This window comes from Corvus cornix, chromosome Z, assembly GCF_000738735.6.
Source record: "Corvus cornix cornix isolate S_Up_H32 chromosome Z, ASM73873v5, whole genome shotgun sequence".
Lineage (NCBI taxonomy): Eukaryota > Metazoa > Chordata > Aves > Passeriformes > Corvidae > Corvus > Corvus cornix.
In genome coordinates, this window is record NC_046357.1 from 10848235 (window position 1) to 10868444 (window position 20210).

General features: G+C 37.8%; 1 long non-coding RNA gene across 1 annotated transcript; it reads left to right on the top strand.

Annotated features, from left to right (window-relative positions):
- The first annotated feature begins 33 nt into the window (after nt 1–33).
- On the top strand, nt 34–19934 carry LOC109144086. Its single transcript, XR_002044589.3, has 2 exons — nt 34–7546; nt 8640–19934. It is a non-coding gene; the product is annotated as an uncharacterized LOC109144086 (long non-coding RNA).
- The last annotated feature ends 276 nt before the right edge of the window (nt 19935–20210 follow it).

Consider the following 20210-nt stretch of genomic DNA (forward strand, 5'->3'; position numbering starts at 1 on the left):
GGGGCCGGGCGGCCGCCGGGGGCGGTGGGGGCACCTGTGCGTGCGGCGCGGCCTCCGCGGCACGGGCCCGGCGAGCGGGAGCGCGGGCTGCTCGCACCGAAGGGGTCGTTGAGCTGGGCTGTCGCTGCCCGGCCCGCCGTGCTCCAGCGTAGGAGCCGGGGAGGGGTCCCGCTCTCCGTGTGCCGGGCCGAGCCCGTGTCACCCCCGCGCCCCGCCGGGCCGCGATCACAGAGAGGGGCGCGGCGGGGTGACGCCGCAGGGGACGGCCCGCAGCCGATGCTCTGGCATCAGGGCAGCATGACCGGAGGGTCCCGCTGCCAAAGGGAAGATCTGTTTCTGGCCTCTGTTAGTGCGGGTACGGAGCACAGGAAGGGTGTGTGTACGTTCAAGGGTTGCATTTGTATGTTTGTTCCAAGAACTTGTTCGGTCTTGACTGTGAGACGATCACGTGTGAATTGGAAGTAGGGTTACACTTGTTGGCAAAGCCCTACGATTACAGTCAGTCTTATCTGGGCTGGTGGAAGCACAGCGGTCACTTTATGCAGTGCCTGTGTGCAGCTTTCACCCAAGCGGTGATGGTGGTGATGTCGTCCCTAGTCCAGAAATGTCTATACAAGACCTGCGACCACAAGTATGCCCATGGGTGTTTCTGTGCTAGTGATCTGTGCTGTCGCTTCTGGCTCAGGAACGAAGCTTCACATGGTCATGCTGGATTTCACACCCAGATCCAGCTGGTCTATTGCCCTTTCTTGTACACTTGGTGACATTTGTGGTTATAAAGAACACAAAACCTCTGTCCCAAAGCATGACATTTATATCCTTATAAGAATCTCTTCTCTGGGACAGAGGCAAAACATATTATAAAAGTCTATTATTTGTCTGTCTTAATTACCGTCTTCCCTCTTTTTTTTTTTCTTTCAAGCCTATGAAAATCATGACTGTGGACTTGCTATCAGTAAAGTCATGATAACATCAGGATATACTGATGACAAAAGTACTGACAGAACAAAATATATGAGGACAAGTTTCTACTGTAGGAAAGAACAAAGAGTTTCAGTTTTCAGTACTGTGTGGGCAGACATGAAGAAAAAACCCCTGTTTTTTATTTGATCTGCTTTTTAGTGTTATTATCTAACTGCTTTGAAAACTAAAAATACAGTTTTAGGGAAAAAAAACTTGATTTTTAAGTAACACGTACAGAGATAAACTATAGCAGTGGTGGTGATCTGGTCTTCTCAGAGAAAACAAACAGCAGTTTTCCTTACATTTTGCTGGTACTGGTACATCTTTATTTTTTGCAAAATTAGAAAGTCATTCTGTCAGAAGTGCAGGGGTACACGTGGGAGTAGAGGTTGATCAGTTGTACTTGCCTACTTATCAGAAGCAAATTAGAAGCTCTTCAAAATAATATACAAAGTAAGTGGAGCACAAAGGTTGTTTTTCTTATCTTTTAAACAGTCTTCTGACTGTTCCAGGGACGCTGACCCAGGTGCAGGGCAAGCTCTGAATTTGGGAGGTGTAATTGCACATGCTTTCTCAACAGTCCTTTTTCCCTACACCGAGGCTTTGCAGCTCTGGCTTTAGAGGCCATTATATGGGATTAATTTAACACAGGTGCAGCAGTATTTACTAGTATAGAAAAAGAGCTACCTTGCTTCCCTGAAGCGGTGCAAAAGTTTCTCATGACTAAAGGCAGAGGAAATGATTTGTGTTTCTTTGTTGCTGCCTTTTTTTCCACTTCTTTCCTCATCTGCACATCCCATCTTATGAAGTATTTTGTCCATCTCATAACAGACTGTCTTGAGAAGGTTCAGTCTGTAGCATAAGGTGCGCAGGCCCCTCTGTGGGTTTGTAGACGTGAGTGTGTGTGTGAAAGAGTGAATGCTATCTTTTGTTCTAGAAGGTCTGTCTTATAGTGGATACACTTGAAGAGCTAATTGAAAAATGTAGAAAGTCAGGAAAATCAATGAAGAAACCGCACTTTTTTTTTAAAAAAAAGGAAAAGTATACAAAAAGTATAGTTTTGAGTGTGAGGATAGTAAGATTAGTTTTGTGAAATAGTGTTAGTTCTTTAATTAGAGAATAGGATAGAAATCGAGCACACAATTGTGGGATGGGTTTCTGGGGATGTGAGCTTACTGTGTCTACCCATTGTCTAGCTTTCAGAGTTATTAGAAAAATACAGTAACTTTTGGGAGTTTCCTGTTGAACTAATGGTTTTGATATATAGAATGCCTAGTCAAGATGAAAAGCATAATCACATGAAATCTGTAGTCTTCAGAGCAAAGCAGACACTGTGGACTGAAGTGGAACTGAAAAAATGAAGAAGTTCCACTTGTAACATGAGTTTTGTCATCCTCTCATATCAGAAATGTCACACGTTGTAGCATTGAGTAACCACCAAAGAACTTCTGTTTGTGACAAAACCACTTATGTGAGAAGTTAAAATATCACGAGTTAAAAATAAAAGCTTTGAATCACACATGGGAAAAAAATCACAATTAATTTCAAAAATTCTAGATCAGGAAATATTAGGACAGTCACAATAGTTAGGATTTACTCTTAATTGCCTCAGAGTAAACTTTTTCTGATTATAGTGTTACAATTTTTAGAAGGTTAATTGTGACACACATGCGTCAACTACTATAGCTTGATCAGTCGAGATGTATAACTAACTGTGGCCATATTTCTAGCTTGGTGAAAGATTTTAATTAAAATATTTGACTTCTTGGTTTTTTTTTACTTTTTCTTCCATGGCATATTTATTCAGCATGTCTCAGCTGCCACATGATATCCCTTATATCTCCTTTAGCTAGCTGATGGTTCCAAAAGCTTACTGCATTTCTCAGGGGCAGCTGGAACATAGCCAAATAAACTATGTAAAGGCCTTTCTGCTGTTTGTAACTGTGATTTTGATACTAAAATGCCCAAGTAAACGTTTGAATTGATGGGCATTTTCTGGCAGTGGTTCTATGAGCTCCACTTCCAGAGGAGTGATGTCTTCAGCAGGGAGTGGAAGTGTGTATGCAGCCAATTTTGGAAATTTTGGACTGCTCTGAGCATGCTGCAGGTCTGAAAAACATTTTGCATGTTAAACTCCCATTACATATTTGGAGTTCAGTAAAATTCTTGACTTAAGAGTTTGTCAGCCTTTCTCCTTTCGTGGAAAATTTGGCCATGGGAAAACTTTATTGCTGCTTTTTTGCTTAATTTTCACTGTCATACTTTTGACACATAAAGTTTTTTCAGGAAAAAAAAACAACTGTTAGAGTAAACTCTGTCCGTATGCCAAAATAAAATCATTATTAATAGACAATGGAGATAGACTGAACCAAGTGTTGCATAACAGTCTTTCTTAAATCAATAATTAGAAAAGAAAGATCATGCAAGGAGTAAGCTGAAAAACTGTTTCAAAGGAATTGGGGAATCTTTAACACCACTTCAACAGAAGTAGCACTGTAAGTAGATAAAAAATTTATATTTTAAAATGTAGAATATTTTCCTGCCCTCATACTTTTGTATAAAATCATTAGAGATGGTAACAGTTTTTGGTGTATTTTTTTTTTTTTTTAAGGAATTCTAATTATTACTAACATTATTACTAGCCCTTCTGGCACATTTCCTTTGTTCTTGATAACATCTTGATGAGTGGGAGCTTTCCCAGGGTGGGAAATTTTTGTGGAGTGAGAGCAGTTGTGTCCCATTCCCACTCTTCTTGTTGCATACTGCTCTAGGAGGGAGCTGCAAATGTCACTGCCAGGGGATACAGTGGTACCCGACATGCAGGGCACCTCTGAACCCCCGTAGGACACTATATGTAGCACAGGTCTATAATTTACTCCACAGTCATGTGTTCCATATTAGTCAATCATGCTACTGAGGTTTGGGGGGTTTTTTTGTCTATTTAAATGATGCCATTAACCTTTGTAGTACACTGGGTTTTTCCTCTGTAATAACATTTGTCACTGTGCTAGTACACAATTCTATTTTAGCAGTTTTGAAGTCTGCATTAGTTGTTAAAATACTTAAAATACTTCAATTTATTTTTTCAATCTGTTTCTTTGGAACCGTGTAGGTTAAAAAAGCTTGTGCTTCAACTGTTGCTTATACTGTTTTATTTATCTATCTGTCTGTCTATCTATCTATCTATCTATCTATTTATTTTTAAGTTGGCAGTTTTTACTTGCCTTTCAGAGACCAACAGCAGAAATGGGAAGTTCGTAGAAGAGTACTGATAAATAGCTGACAACATATTTTCTTTTTTTTAGAGCCCTTAAAATAATTTTGACTGTTTTAGGCATTACCTGATGCCTTACATGTAGCCAGCTAAGCCAGACCCTATGCATAAAAAATGTTATGTTATGAAAAAAATGTCAAATTCCTCTTGGGTACAAGCTGTTACCTTCACTGACTTAAACTAGTATTTTAGAATATATGCTGGATTAGTTGTACAGGGGCCTTAGAATATACTTTGTTAATATTAGTAGTTGAAATTTTTTTGTCTTTTTTAAACTTTCCGTGGCTGGTGCTGTGTGCTGTTTCATTTTGTTGTGAGAAGGTACAGTGATCGACAGCTGTGGTGGAAGCAGAAGTAGCCTGGCACTGCACAGGAAGCAGTTATGGGGCAGGTCCTGTTGCTGTCTAGCTGTTCTGCAGATTTTCCATGAGTGATCGTAAAACTGAAGACCCTTTCCAAGGATCCTGGCTGTAATTCTGTGACAGTATGTGTATGCCAGAAATTTCAACAAAGTAGCAGGCTTTCTCGTGGTTGTTATTTTGGAGTTTTTTTCAGGTGGTGTGATAGTGTTGTCAGGGTGTGATATACACCCATATTCTGTGGATTTGAAGAAAGAACCAGAGCTGTGCATTTCTGTTTGAAAGTTGAAACTTTTATCAGGTGTTAAAAGCTGTGCACCAAAGGCACCTGTGGTGAAATCAGTGGACCTGTGATTTTTGCATCTGGTTTAACAGTCATGGAAGTGGTTTAACTCATGATACGGTTTTGTAGCATTCCTTTCTCTGTCGTCATACTTGGCTTTGCTTTTTTATTCAACACCTCCACGTAAAATAAACTGTAGTTTCTCTGGAAAGTATACTGCCTATATACAGATTGTGTTCTCTTTCTATCCTGGTGAAGTGGTCCAAGAAGACGGTCAGTAATTTTGAGGTGAAATTTGTTTTCTTCCATCAAGGTACCTGGACCATTTTGGAAAGAGGGCAGAATCCTTTAATCAGTATGTGCTGAGTCTCTGTGCTACTTTTGCAGTATGAGGGCTGGCTTGGGCATGTAATTCAACGATAGATGTGAGTTAAAATCAGCTGAAAGTTTAATAGAAGTTTCTTCTTGTACCACCCTGCCCACTGTGGGGCTGGACTTGAAGTGTTTCCAGCTGTCAGGATGGACTAGCAAGTAGTGAACTGCAATGGCTCTTTTGTTACTGGTGGAAGAACTATCTGAATAAATGCTAAGGCTGGGCTCTTTGGGAAAGATTTTTCTGGTTTTTAAATGCTTACTATTGCAGTTACTCAGAAAGAGTTTGTACACTGTGTAACTACTGTATGTGATTAACTCTTGTGTGGGGTGAATTATGTCACATTAAGTATTGAATTCTGAAAGATTACTGGATCAAGAAAAATAATACAAACCAACAAGTTATTGGATATTATCTGTTAATCAGCAGCTTGGTTCTTAGGAAAATCTACTAAAGCTCCTTGAAAAAAAGGCTAATTTTGTGGGAATGATTCATGTATTAGGTGAGTCAGTTATCTTTCACTAAGAGGACACTGGCTGCAAAATCACTGGAATAAGCTCCAGCTTTAGTAATTCTGCAACAAATGACAAACTGTATTTGCAGCAGAATGTTTTTAAGAAGGTCCATAAGACGTTTTCAAGGAAATGTTTTCTTGCCTGTAAATTCTCTGTTATTCCAGCAGAGGGTAGTTTATCCTCTAGGAAGCTAGGTGTGTTGAAGGAATGATTGGGAAAGGTAACTTAATGATTCCCATTTCCTCTTGTTTTAGATAAGGCAATAAAAATTAACTTCAACTGACTGACCTCATCAGATTAACAAATACTAAAACATACTGTTAGGCTACGATATGTTCTTAGGCTGGGACTGGAAAGGGCAGCCAAATTCAACAGTAGTCCCATTTCTGTCCTGCTACCAAGGGCTTCATTTGCCCTTCAAGAATTACTGCAGTTTGTTGTGCTGAGAACAGTTGCATTATCAGCCTAAGAGCTACTTCACTTTATCAGCTAGTGAAGTAGATACATGAAGCATTTTTTATTTCAAATACATAAATCACTCCACTTGAAGAGTGTTTGGCTTGTTTGCTGTTGCTTAAAAGCCCTTCTTTCTGCCACTGTACCCACTGCTGCAGCAACTGACGGCGAGGAGAATATATATTTTCAGGTGTTTGTGCTAGTACCCACCTGCAGCTGCTCTCTGCTCTGCTCACTGGTAGGGGGTATTGACTGGGGGATGCTCTTTCTATGGTCTCCTCTTCTGTGATACTTTATTTTAAATCAGTCATCAGGAAGTAGTCCTGAAGTAAGCTTTTGTGACTGTCAGTCCTGAGGTGCAGCAGAAACTCGAGAAAGCACGAGTGAGGACAGTGATGACTGAATATATGAAAGGGTAGCAGAAGAGATGTGAGGATCCACAGTTGTTCTGTTGCCACGTTTCAATGGAGCCCTATTACTCAGAATTTGTTTCCTTCAAAGCAGCGTTTCAGCTCCTCATGGATATTGGCCTTTTTGCCTGACTTCTAAAAAGAATATACTAATATCTATCTTTCTATTTGTCTTAGTGAGAGGTGTAATATGGTTAACACTATGCTGCATATCTTAAACTTCTGTATAATTTGCTCTAAAAAAAAGTCAAGGAGTATTCCTGTAAGAAACCTGTGAATATGGTCAGTGTCAATCATGTCCATGCTTCCATGACTAGCTTGATTGATCTTGGTGTTACTTTCACTTGGAGCTTTCCCTGTGGTGCGCAGGACTTCTATTTTTTGTATTTTCGTTCTTTTTGTTTGTTTGTTTTTGTTAACATGTTTGCGTCAGATAGGCATGTAATTCAAATCTAGCTGTATCCCTCTGTGTTACAGACTTTCCCTCCCCTTTTCTAGTTTTGAATTTGCTTTCAGAAATGACACGTTATTGTTTTCTATTTATAATTTTCTATTTATTGGGTAAGAAAGCCCTAACTATATCAAGGATGAATAATGTGTCTAAATTCTTTATTTTGGAGCAACACAGGTATAACCAGTTAACTTGCTTCTAATTTTTAAACCAATATTCTACATGATCAAAGGAATATAGGAAAACTTTTGCATGGATCAGTAGAAGACACGTCGTACTCTCTACCAATTATACAAGAAGCCTAGGCAATTAATCTCTTATTGCCGGTGCTTTGATAAGCTATTTTACTAACATGGGATGATTTCAGATCTGAATACCAATCCAAGATCCCTTTTTCTAAACACCAGACAGACAAAAGAAGGAGGGGGAACCCAGGAAAGCTTTTCCAAAGTCATACAAAAGGTTAGTGCCCGATTTGCTACTTGCCAGTCCCTTGCAATCTTGTAGACTTTGCTGCCTTTCAAAGTGGAAATAACTTTGGAGGAGACAGACCCATTTGTAGTTGATTTAAGGTATTTAGTTTGTACTTTATGTTGTTTCACTGGTAAGCAGTTCGCAAAGCGCTAATGCCTGGTTAATAGAGAGTGTAAGCTTGTCTTACAGATGAGGAATGTCTGTGTTAGCAATTAATATTTTTAAAATAGGCATAAGTAAACTTTGAACCACTGCACTCCATAACAACAGTATAAAGATATGTATTAGCCTAGTAATATTTTTGAGATGGTTGTAAGTGAATATTCTTATGTACTTCTCAAATTTATATATCTTATCCATTATTCTGGCATTTGGCTATAGTACAGTTACAGACTAGAACAAAAATGAACTCCATTCTCTTTAGAAATGTAGATAGATAATAGTTTTAAATAATACACACATTGAATTCCTGATGCTGTTTTCTTCACCAGCTGGAAAGCCTCTCACTGTCGGAAAGGCATTCAGTACATTTGACATTAAGGGTGGGGGAATGTTTGTGTAATTATAAATGTTAGACTTGCAAATATGCCTTTGGATTGCAACAGCCTGAACTTCCACATGTCAACAGGAATTTTAACTTCACAAGATAAACCTTGGTTTACGTGTCTTGGCACCTTGCTCTTTTCTATATAATTTCAGTATGTATATTGCCGAATTGTAGCTGAATTTTACGTGTATGCACATGAGACATTTGGATAATATAAGTACTCTTGAAAAACATTGGGTTGCTACAGCTACTGTGTGCAGCTGTAACAGTTTTGGTATTGTGATGACAGCTGAAATCACGCTGCAGTGAGTAATTACCTGTGATCTTACAGGCTTGTGATATCTTGTGCAGTGCTGCTGAGCCTGGTATTAATTCTAGAAAGGCTGTTGGTTGCTGAGGTCTGAACATTTTCAAGGAACTCTATGTGATTCTTTCCTAGTTATGTAGCATGAACACTTCAGTGCTTTACAATGTCTCCACAGTGCTTCACTGGTGAGTTATTTTTAATGTGGTGTTATTATTTTTTTCTTTCAGCTGAAAGAATTATTTAAGAACCTGATTCTGGATTCAGGAAGCGGAGTGGCTGCAGTTTTCATCTGATCTGAGGGGGAAGAAAGAATGAAGATTGAAGCTGCAATCATGTCACCTGAAGGATTGCACTTTAGGACTGTTTGCTTTAGTATGGTAAATGAAGTGTCTGTGTCCTTCCCATCCTTTCGTAGATAAACTGGCTTTTTCATTTCCTGAATCCTGGGAATGATGTCAGAAAAAATGAAAATTATAACCCAGGATATCTTAAGTATTTCTGTGGTATGAGAGTCCCCTTGAGACATGCTGACAAGAAAGAAGAAGGAAAACAATGCAAAGGAGCAATGTTTCTTGTTGGATGATAAGGGCCTCTGGAGATGTCAAAGGTTTATGGCATCTCATTTGTAATTTCTTCCTGCATGTAAATCTGTGATATGCTTACTGCAGTAATGCTTCAGCCTCACCCACCTGAGCAAGTGCAAATATAGCAGTGTTGTGGGACACCGTCTCTGACATGGCAGATCTCGAAGGAATGTGTGTGATGTATCACTCAGTTCATGGACATGTATGCCATGTGGAGAGCATTCCTGCATAATGTCCTGATGCATATTAATTAGACAAGCAAGATACTCATGTGATGTAAATCGGATTCTTTCTTGGAAATGTACTGATTCATATCACAAGTCAGAATCTAACCCAGTTTGCCCACTATGTCAGAAATTACAGTCTGTTTTACAAATAATCTAAACTATTTTTATATGTTCAGGCAGAGAGAATGTTTTATTTTAGTGATTAATGGTTAATCATATTAATTTTATTAGTGTGATGAGAAAAGGAATATTATCTGTAAAGGCTGTGGAAAGATGGTAGCTTTCAAGAGAACTGGTGGGGCATACAAGTATGGGAGGTTTGGTGGTAAGACTGCAAATGATGGAAGAGAGGAATACAATGGGAGCAGGTGGAGAAACAGAGTTGGAGAAAACTTGTTTTGTAGGTGCACTTCTTTTTCTTGGAACTTCATTATTTGAATATCCTAAAGGTGGTCTTCACTCCATTTCCTCATGTCTTTCTGTTGGGTTACAGTAAATGCTCTCAGTCTGAGCTGCTCGCTCTATTGCTTTGTGTGCACCCAGAATTGTGCTGACTCCAAGTGATCGAGGTATTTCCCCACTCTGGCAGAGACATTGTGCTTCTTGATCTCTTGTCTAAGCTGCTGGGTACTACACTCAAAAAAAAAAAATCACAAAAATTGCTGCAGCTTCAAGGTTTGCTGTACCCAGGTGCTTGGTTGTGAATTTGCATCATTAAAGTTAGATGATTACGAAGCCTCTAGGAAAAGGTGAGTTACATGGCAAATCCAACAGGCTGAATGGAGAGTTGCTTGGGAGGGATCTTGAAAAGGAGGAGTGCCTTAAGCAGTGTCATTGTCTGGGACTGGTGTCCTTCAAGGCAGGCTCCCTTTCCTGAAATTAGCCATATGGCCTTTTTTGTTCAAAAACTCTTACTGCTCTGTTGCTTGTCTGCCACTCCCAACGTGTGCTATGCACTACCTCAGCAGTTAAAAGGCATCAGGCTTGCATTCAGTTCCTTTCTCTGCCTGAGGGAGCTCTAATCAGCATCTCCTATCTTCCAGGAAAGTATCCTGGCTATAAAATACTGAGGTGGGATGGTTGCAGTGTCTCCTCTTGAAGGTGTTTTGCTGTTCGTGGAATAATTAAATATTAATTGGGAGTGCGAAAGAAGATCAGTTTACTGATTAGCTCACACATCTGGGAGTAGAGAGACATGAGTTTTAAGCCCTAGCTCCAGGGAGTGCTTGTCATTGGTCCTGCAGTCTGTCTTCAGCCTGGTTTTCTGAGGATGTCCTTGATTGGAATGCCACAGTTAAGGGAAGCAGCAGAATGTGGAACTATCCATAGATATGAACAGAAGTGAAACTGATAAAAATTAAAATAGTACTAGAGATGTCAGCTCTCTTGAGCAATAGCAGCTGAGTGTGCTGATAGGCAGGTTTAACTAACAGGGATGATGCTGAGTATCTAATTTTGGAACTTAAGCACCAAATTAAGTGTCTAAATCCTACCTCTACAGAGGTATCCTACCTATACAGATCTAACCATAAATGCTAATGCATGCTGAAAATGTAAGGCATTTTTACAGTCCTGTGCAACCTCTTGTGCTGATATCATTGATTTGCTTCTTTTTGTATTGTATATACCTCTCAAACCTCCTCCTTGTGTCTTTCGCTTTCACAGCTTTCCATTTCCATGCATGCTTCAGTTTATTCTATCAAGAATCCCTCAGTTCCTTTTTGCTGGATTCCATGTCTAAAACTGCTTCTTCAAATACACTGTGCCATGTATCAAGGCTGATCGGCTTACCAGTGGTTTCTGCAGGTTGTTTTTAGCTTTCATTACTTCCTTACTGGAGTGCTTTGGATGCCGTATTAACCAACTTGACTAATGTGTGGCAATGATGGTATCGATGCTCCTTCTGCTCACTTTTTTTTCCTACAGGAACTAATCAATGTATTTTATCTGAATTACTATCCTAGTTTTTGATGATTATTTTACTGGATAGTGGTTGGTAATCTCCTTTTGAGAGATAAATGGCTCATCCAGTATCTTATAAAAATGTATAAAGATATAAATGGTAGAAATTGTCTGTACTAATAACATTTTTATCAGTGATTTAATCTCTTCCAGTGTTTAGGGATTATGCAGTTTATAGGACTTTGTTCTATTTCTTTAATAAGTATGACCATCAAGAAAAGAACGTGCTTTTTCCCTCCCAGTTTCATTGCTGGTTCAGAAGGAACTGGGATGCTAACTATATTTTTAAGATGTAATCTGATATATTTCTACTTGTCAAGTACTAAGCATAGAGTACTACCTTCAGTCTTCGAAGTGGTGGTGGGTGTTAAAGTTAGCACTTTACTGCAAGCTAAAGTTTTTTACCAGAACCCAGTCAAGAAAGCTAAATTGGCTGTGGTAGTTTTCTTTCACTGTCACAAGGCTTTGCTAATACCATAGTGTGCTTTTAAGACTCTTTCAGTAGCTAAGAGAGTCCCACTTAACAGAGTATTACAGACATTTCTGTAATAAAATATGTGACATCTGTAAGCTCTACTGTCTTGAAATTGTTAATACAAAAGATGATGTTGTAGACGTCAATTTTTGGAGCAGTTCCTATTCAGGAAGTTTATATGCCAGTGGCAGCTGTAGTGAATATTTTGAAAAATTTGAGTATTTTGAAAAAGTGTGTCTGTTCTTGCAGGACTTTACTGGAAATTCTCAGCATTGTGTTTTGTCTGGGAATGAGAAGAGAATGTGTTAGAACAATACCTAAGCATTTACAAACTAAAAAACCTGCTATCAAGCGCTTTTTAATCGTAACCAGAAACTTCTTCAGCTGTCTGAAATATCTAACAGCATGGCAGATTATTGAGTATTTTAGTGATAGAGAGTACTGCAGTATCCATTTTAGTAGACCAGTGTGAACTTTTAAAAATACAATTTGTTTTATCTGAAGGACACACAGATATTAGTATCATTCCATTTTAAAGAAAATGGATCACCACGACATTTTGAGAGCATTAGTAGAGGTACTTTTGACTAAGTGCTTACCCACTGATTGAAAAGCACAATGCATTTTCATTCAGCCCCAACATAAAGTATCTGTCTTTTATCTATGCAGAGACAGAGTAAGAAGCATGTATTCTTTTGATACTTTTGTTAAATGTTTGCCCTGTTAATTTAATTTTTTTAATCTGTGTCCTGCATTAAACCAACAACACTAAGTGCAACGTATGATTTTCATTCAGACTGATGAACTCAGTTACTGTACCCAAGGTGTTTAGCATTGCAATAATTTCTGGCATCATAATTCAAATCTGAATTAACTGTCTCTATACTTTTTTATTCTCCATCTCCCAAATAATTTAGTATTAATGATAAAACCTGATTCTCGTTGTGAATTTACCAATAAAGCAGTTATGATACTGGTCTTAGGGGAAAAAGTATGCAGATATGCTTGGAATTGCCCAATTAGTAATTTCTTTCTAATTTCCCTGTAGCAGGGAAGTAGTGAAAAGAGCTTTTGATATCCAGCCAAGACAGTTGCATCATAAAGGTTTTAAAATGACAAATTAAATTCCATTAATTGTGACCTGTTTCTATGAAAACCTAAGTCAAACCAGATTGAAATCATGCTGTGCTGTTCCTGGCTCGTGCTTTCAGGATATTTATGTTACCAGAATATTTGCTAACTGATGGAACTGAAGGTATGTTAAAAATGTTATCAACTCTTGACATGATGAGATGCACAAATGGGCATTATTTTTTTTGTCAGCTATTTTTCACTCACATTTTTGTTCTTTTTTGATCTTGAGACTATTTGTGTCTTTTTCATTTCATTCTTCACCTTTTTTTTTTTCAAGCAGCTTTATTTGATTTGAACCATCTGATTTGTTTGTTGTCTCAGAGAAACATGAACAGTGTGCAGACCTGATAAAAAGTAGTATTGGGGACACTGTGTGACAACTAAAAGCTTGGAGTTTTTTGTTTCATTTTAAAACCTGACTTTTTTATAATCCTTTTTCTTATGTTGTGTGCATGTTTGTAACCCCTGAAACTGTCACTTTGGGTTATTCCTGGAAATGGTGCAGTTTGTATACAGAGCAGAGGGGCTAAAACTAATCCAGACCATGTCTCCTGTCTTCAGATCACCAACCTTAAAGCCGTTTCTGAGTTCCTGTGGGGCATATGTTTTTGAGGAAGATTTCAGAGGGGCATAAAAGAAGAACTGCATCCTAAATTTACATTTAATTTCCTACATGCACTTTAATTTGGCCTCCAGAAGTTTGTTTAGCAGAATCCTTAGAGTCAACAGAACTCTTGAGCACTAATGAGGTACAGAAAGATAAATACACTTCATAATAAATTCATGTTACTATCCACTCAGAACAAATTTTAAGGAGGCAAATGAAAATTAAATATTTATAAATAAAATGAACTGAATTGCAAAACAAATTTCAGTCTGTAAGAGGAAGGGGAAGCCTTCTGAAAGCTAAAATTGCTGTTACAGTAACTGGAAGGCTCAAATATTGCACAAGAGATTTAGCCTGACAGCAGATGAACAGTTTAGGGAATGAACAGCCGAGCAGCTCTGTTTCCAGTAGAAGTAATAGACTCAGCAGATTAGTTGTGGAGATTGTAGCCTCAGCAATGGAGGGCTAGTAAGGTGTTTAATATTTTTCTGGTTTTAAGCCTTAATCATCTATGTCTGAAAAGCACGCTGAGAGATGCTGCTGACAGTTTTTAAAAAGGAAGCTCAGACTTTAGTAGAACTTGTCTTCTCAGTAGGGGTACATACTCTTGCCACTTCTCTCTGCTTTTCAGCTTGCTCTTGCTATTTAATCTTCAAATTGTTTCTGAGCCTTTGCCATGGTGGATGGATGCTGTCTTTTTGCTAAAAATAAACTTGCAGTTTGAGAAGAATTAACAGAGAATTTGCTTGATGTCCTGCTGAAACCTGCATTCCACTGAAGGTGCATTTCAGCTTTAGATGACTGAAAGGCAAATCTTTGTCTTCATAGAGATTAGATCGCAAATAAATTACCAATATGGAGATTTTCACCCAAATAATGGCCCTGTGCAGGCCTTTACAGATCTGTATTTGTTGATCTATACTGTAGGGGTCAATAAATATTATACTTTTTATGATATTTAGCTCAGGATGAGACACTGAGAGGAAAATCATTGCTTGATTTCAGTACGGCCTCTCAGTGATGCTATGAAAGAAAGATACATTTTGAAATATCTCCTCTGTTAGGTAGCTGCACTTTTGCTTTTCAAGAATGCTTCCCTGGCAAGTCCAGCATTTCCCTCTTTTCCTCTTGAGTCAGAGGACTACCCATGTCACCATTTCCTTGGTAGTTACAAGCTTCTCCCATGAGCTTCTCTGTACTTTTGCCTCTGAGTAATGGTTTTTCTCCTACTCTTTTTAAATTTCTTCTCTTTTTTTCTCTTTCTGTCACCATACCTGCATTTGTCAGTGACTTCTGTGAACACTGACTCTTGGTTTTGCCTCATGTGTCTTGTATCCCTGATGATGTGTGCCTGCATTCTCTGTATACCGTAAACCAGGAAAAATGCCTAGTGTTTTTGTTTATTTTATCCATTTCCAGATTTGCAAGTACAGATGTGCTCCTGTTGCAATAATACTTCGTAATGTAAATATTTTCTATGTATATATTGCATATAGTACCTTTTGTTTAAAAACCAAAACTGCTGTTGGTTTTTTACACAATTAATCCTTTCTGAATGAGATTTGAACAGATGAAGAAAAAAAGAATTTATAAGATATTTTTTGCTATGAATTATTTCCTGGCATTAAAATAAGGAGACACATTCTCCCAGCAGAACAGGAGAACATACATAGAACATACAGTCCTAAACACTCAGCAATCATGTTTTTTGGTTGAAGTATTTATTTTAAAATGCAATACAGTTAGAAAATTAGGAATGCCACCTGTTTGTAATGAGGAATGGACAACATCCTGGGACAGAAGTGAAAATGAACAAATTGACTGAGGTTGGGATTGTCGTTCTGATTGCATAATAGTGAGTGTGTGTCAGCTGGAGGGACAGAGAGAAGAGGGAGATCAGAGGTTCATGGGAGGGTGTTACTGTGTAAGTGTGCTGACAGTTTCAGGGGCTGTATTGCTTTGAGCATGTGGGGCTAATTCAAGTGGTAAAGAGCACAGCTGTCTGAAACAGCAGTACTGAGACCCAGAGTTAAAAATTAGGTTTCAGATACATTTTTAAAAGAGGTCTTACCGAGAGCTTATTTGCTGGCAGATAGAGACTTCTTGGGCTGGAGTGAGGGGAGAGGGCCAGGGCTGAAGTCTTCTTATTCAGCGTGCCAAGAACCTTGTGCCAGCATCAGACTTGGGACACTTATGGTCCCATGGTCATCACTTTGTAAGCTCTCCAACAGAGAAGTAATTTGGTCTTTCTGTTGCTAGACTGGCTTGTTGGAATAGGTTTCAAAATGTGACTTGCACCAAGTGACAGTAACAATTAATAGGGAAATCTGAAAGGTCTGGTGCTGTCTTCTCAAGCCGTATAAGCAGCCTGGGGAGTTTTACCAAAATCGTAAGAGATACAGAACTAATGGAAATTGAAAACCCTAACACAAAGTTTTATTCAATGTACATCTATATATCCTCATACTTAAAAAAGCAAGTCTCCTCTTTAACCTGAAATATAAAATATCCAATCTCAAAAGCTTTGAAATAGCAAATCTCAGAAGTTTTAGCACAGGAATTGCAAAAATATATGTATCAGATTATTTCCTGTGCTTTCTGATATACGATATTTTTATTTGTTCTAAAGATATGGAGTTATTTCCTAAAAATAATTTGTTGAGACTGTCTCATTGTGCTGAGAAACCCTGCAGCATCAGCTTTCAGGGTTCTTAACTTTATGAACTAACAGGAATAATACAAGTTTTAACAAAAAGAAAAATCATGGAACAACGTAGCAGGGATTTAGAAATTCTATGCAGTGTTCATTAAGTGCTTTTTGTCTGCAGCTCTCAGGTTCCATAACTATCAATTCAGCAGAAGCAATCCAAAGTCTTCTTAAATTGTTACTCAAAAACTTTCTAAGGTGGAACTCAGTGGCACATGAAGAAGTTTATGACTTCAGTTTTGTGAAAGTTTAAAGATGAACATAGCTGGCTGCACTAATGCAATAAAGGCAAGGACAGAAGGATCTTACATTTAGAGTCTTGCTTTGATGTTTGCATCTTCCCTGGAAAGAAATTTTGTGAAAACAATTGAATGGTGTATAAAAAAAATTTGCTCCACAAGCACCATGGGAAAAATCTTGTAACCACGCTTTATGTAGTATAGAGAAATTTGAGATAAATAGGCAGATTTCGTCTGATTTCAGTAGTCTTACAGTGTTACGCAGATGTCTTCTGCAAGGGAAAGTCTGGAAATTCCTCCTATTTTAAACTGCAGTTTTGTCACCATTTTAGATTAAACTGAGTGTGGGCTGCTGTGCTATACTTACGGATATCTTTTTCCTGTAGGTGTTTGTTGACTCATATTGGGGTTTATGTTTCTGAAAGATTGTTGCCTGGAGTGCTTTCACCTGAATTTGGAGGTTAATTTTCCCCTTAATCTGTATCTTGATCTCACTGAATGTGATCATACAAAGGCCTTTAGGAATGTGCAGCTGAGGGAGGATGAGTTCCTTTCAGCAGCAGCCTAACTTCAGCAGTATTTCAGGTGCCACAGAGACGTCCCCTGAGACCATGTAGAATTGTCCTCTGACAGTGGCAGTCCATCTCATCTGACCACAGAAGGAATCTTCTTAACTTGCTGAAACAATATTCTTTATCTTAAATAGTAAAAGCAAATGTGATCAATCCTGCTCCCAAAGTCTATGTTTCAGAATATTGTATTACATAAGAGAGTATTTGTGCTGGGATATGGGCAGGTACCTTTAAGAAAAGAGTATTAATTTAAAAATCAATTTCCATGACATTTTCTAAACTTGCTGCTATTTTATGAGTGAAGTAATAATCTGTTTTCACTGTCCTGTCTACTGATGAGTATGACTTGTTGCTCACAACTTTATTCTATAAACTAACCCTACTGATTTCACTTAGTTGCAACAATAAACTCAATTGAATCAACTGAAAGGACTATATTTATAGAAATCTATTAAATTAATTTAATTATTTTGTATTATGTAATTTGATTTATGTTTAAAAAAACTCATGTTGCACAAAAAAATAATTTTATTGTGATTTAGGTTTCCTTGCAGTGAAAATATGGAGGATGGTTTTGATTCTGGAAGCTGCTGTCTATGTGAATAACACCATGAAATTAACAACTGGAAAACTGGTGTCAAAATTTATAGTGAACCCATAGTTCATATCTTTAAATTATTAATGTTGAATCCAGTTAATGTCTTTGGGTTTAATTGGGAAATAGTTCAGAAATCTGTCTCCTGTTTCCCCTTTGCTGTCTTTGTGTTTCTTATTGTTGTTTGCCCACTAAATTTAGTTTAATTTAGTTTAATTTTTCTTCTAACTTTTCCTTAGCAGATTTCAGAAGTCTGCTAGGTATGTGAAGAAAATAGAAGGAAAAGCTGTGTGTTTTTCCAAGAATGCTTTGTGAATATTAATCTTTTTTTTCAATGGAAAAAATATTTTTCTTAATGATTGTAGGAAGGTGACAGTGCTTCAGTCACTGTAAATAAAACAGCATTCTCTTTCAATAAAACCCAAGGATTTTTTGTACTGTAAGCATTATAAAGATATTACTCATTAATCTTAATCTGGAACTGAGCTTCAACTTTAGCTTTCAAACCTGTTCCAAGGAATAGAAAAGGGAAAGACTAGGGAATTTTTTGTACGGACATGTCTTCTGGCCGGATGTTTTTTTACCATGGAGGTAAACTTTCTTTGTGTGCTTTGGCTCTCGTTTTGAACTACTCATTCTGGAGAAACAAAATAAAGGAAAAAAAGAGGCTTACAGAAGCATGCTTTTGACCTGAACACAGCTACTACAGAGCTTCCAATTTCCATGGTATTAAAGAACAAAGACACTTCACTGAAGCACTGGGTAATAAAGTGAAATAATGGAAAATGTGTCTATGAGGTTAAAATAATTGTAGTGATACAATACTGTGAGGACTATGCCAAAGCACAAAGGGATGGTTTGTTCTTAATTTTTGTTTCCAGTGCCCTCTGTTGTTAAACACAACTCAAAAAAACATTATCTCAGAATCAAAAGAGACTGTTCTGAATGTCTGTCCTGCATGTGATAATGCTGATTCAAACTTTTTTTGTCCAAATTATTTGCAAACTTACACCAGCCCTGCGAAAAATCACATGTTCAGCAGCCTACCTGCAAGGGCTGAATTCTGTTCATCTTGTTCAGTATCAACTGGTGTAAATTCTTTAGATCAATTTGTCATTGTCCTTTAGGCTGAAGTACTTCATGCATGCTAAATGGCATTGATTCAATTGGAATTAAATGTGTGTGACTGTTCTGTGGAAGAAAGATGGAATTTTGTTAGCTGTTTCTTTGATATCAGAAGATCTGTCTACTTTTTTCTATGCTTTTTAAGAAGAAAAGTTCATTAATTTCCAGAGCATATCACCATTTGTGCCTTTCATTTTTATATGTGGTCACTGTAAAGTAAGATAGTTGTTCCACAGCTAGCATTCTCATCTCAGGATGCAAAAGCATAGGCACCTAAGGTGATGTTTTCTGGCTGTATGTCTATGAAGCTAAAACTTCATTTTCAAAATCTTAGCTTTTGAAACTTCTGTCTTGTTTGTCTGTGATATGTTAGCAGCCACTGCCTATGTTACCTTTCTATTTCTGATGACAGTTAAAGTACCTTTAAAAAGAATTAAAAGCCTGGTTTTGCTGAAGTCAGCAGCAGCTACAGCTGTTAACTGCAGTGGGATTAAGAACTTGATATCAGCAGCCTCTTGAAAGAGAATTCCCACTTAGAACAAAACCTGCTTAAAATTCTTCTTCAGGATGAATTTTACTAAGGATTGGCACCAAAGCTTAAGTGCAACATAAAGATAACAGTTTAGTCTGGCTCTGGACCTGAACATTCCAGAGATATATTTCATCCTCTTCAAATTGTATGGCCAAAGTCTTGATACGTACTTCTCTTGTTTATAAACCATTCTAGCACATGACAGGTACAGAAAATACTACATAGAAGAAACTATTTTTTGTTGTTGCTTTAGATGTAAACTATTGACATTCACCTTTGGCTTAAATTGTGTGAATAATGTTCTTGATTGCCTTTGATGGACTCAGTTAGGATTAGGGTATTGGTCATCGACCTCCTGTACTGGAAAAAGGCCATTTGTCACTGCATACATTACTAACAATCTCAGAGGTACAAAGTGTACAAATCATAGAACATATTTGTATCTGGAAGGTCTGATTTTTCATTTTTGAGGTGGTATTTTGGAACAATGTTTGATAATTGTTTCACTTGACAGCTGTGTTGCTTTAATTTTTCCTCTTTTGATGGCTTGGACTGCAGATGTGTGTTCCCATACTAAAAAAGTTAGATGAATGCAATAAAGGAGGAATTGATTTAAGTCAAATAATATGAAAGTGTTTTGATGGTCCCACTTATTTGGACAACTGCTTTTTCTTAGCATTTTTTCATTGGTGTTTCATTTTAGACAACTCCAAAAAGAAAGAAGATTGACAAATAAAGCCTGTACAATCATCAGGTATACAAACTTGGCACTTGATTAAAGCTTGATGTTTGTTCCATTGTCCTTTTTTCGAAAATGTTTCTTGAGAAAAAAACAAATGATGTCTACATTTGACTCAAAAAACACAGCTGGTGTTTGCATCCTTGAAGTCACTTGAGTTGCTTATTATCCTGACTTTAGTACAGATGGGTTCTATGAGTTTGAAGCACTAGAAATACATCTGACTTTTCCTTCCACTTCTTCATCACCTTCATTTATACACTGAAGCATTAGGTCATACAATTTCTACCTTTCTATATT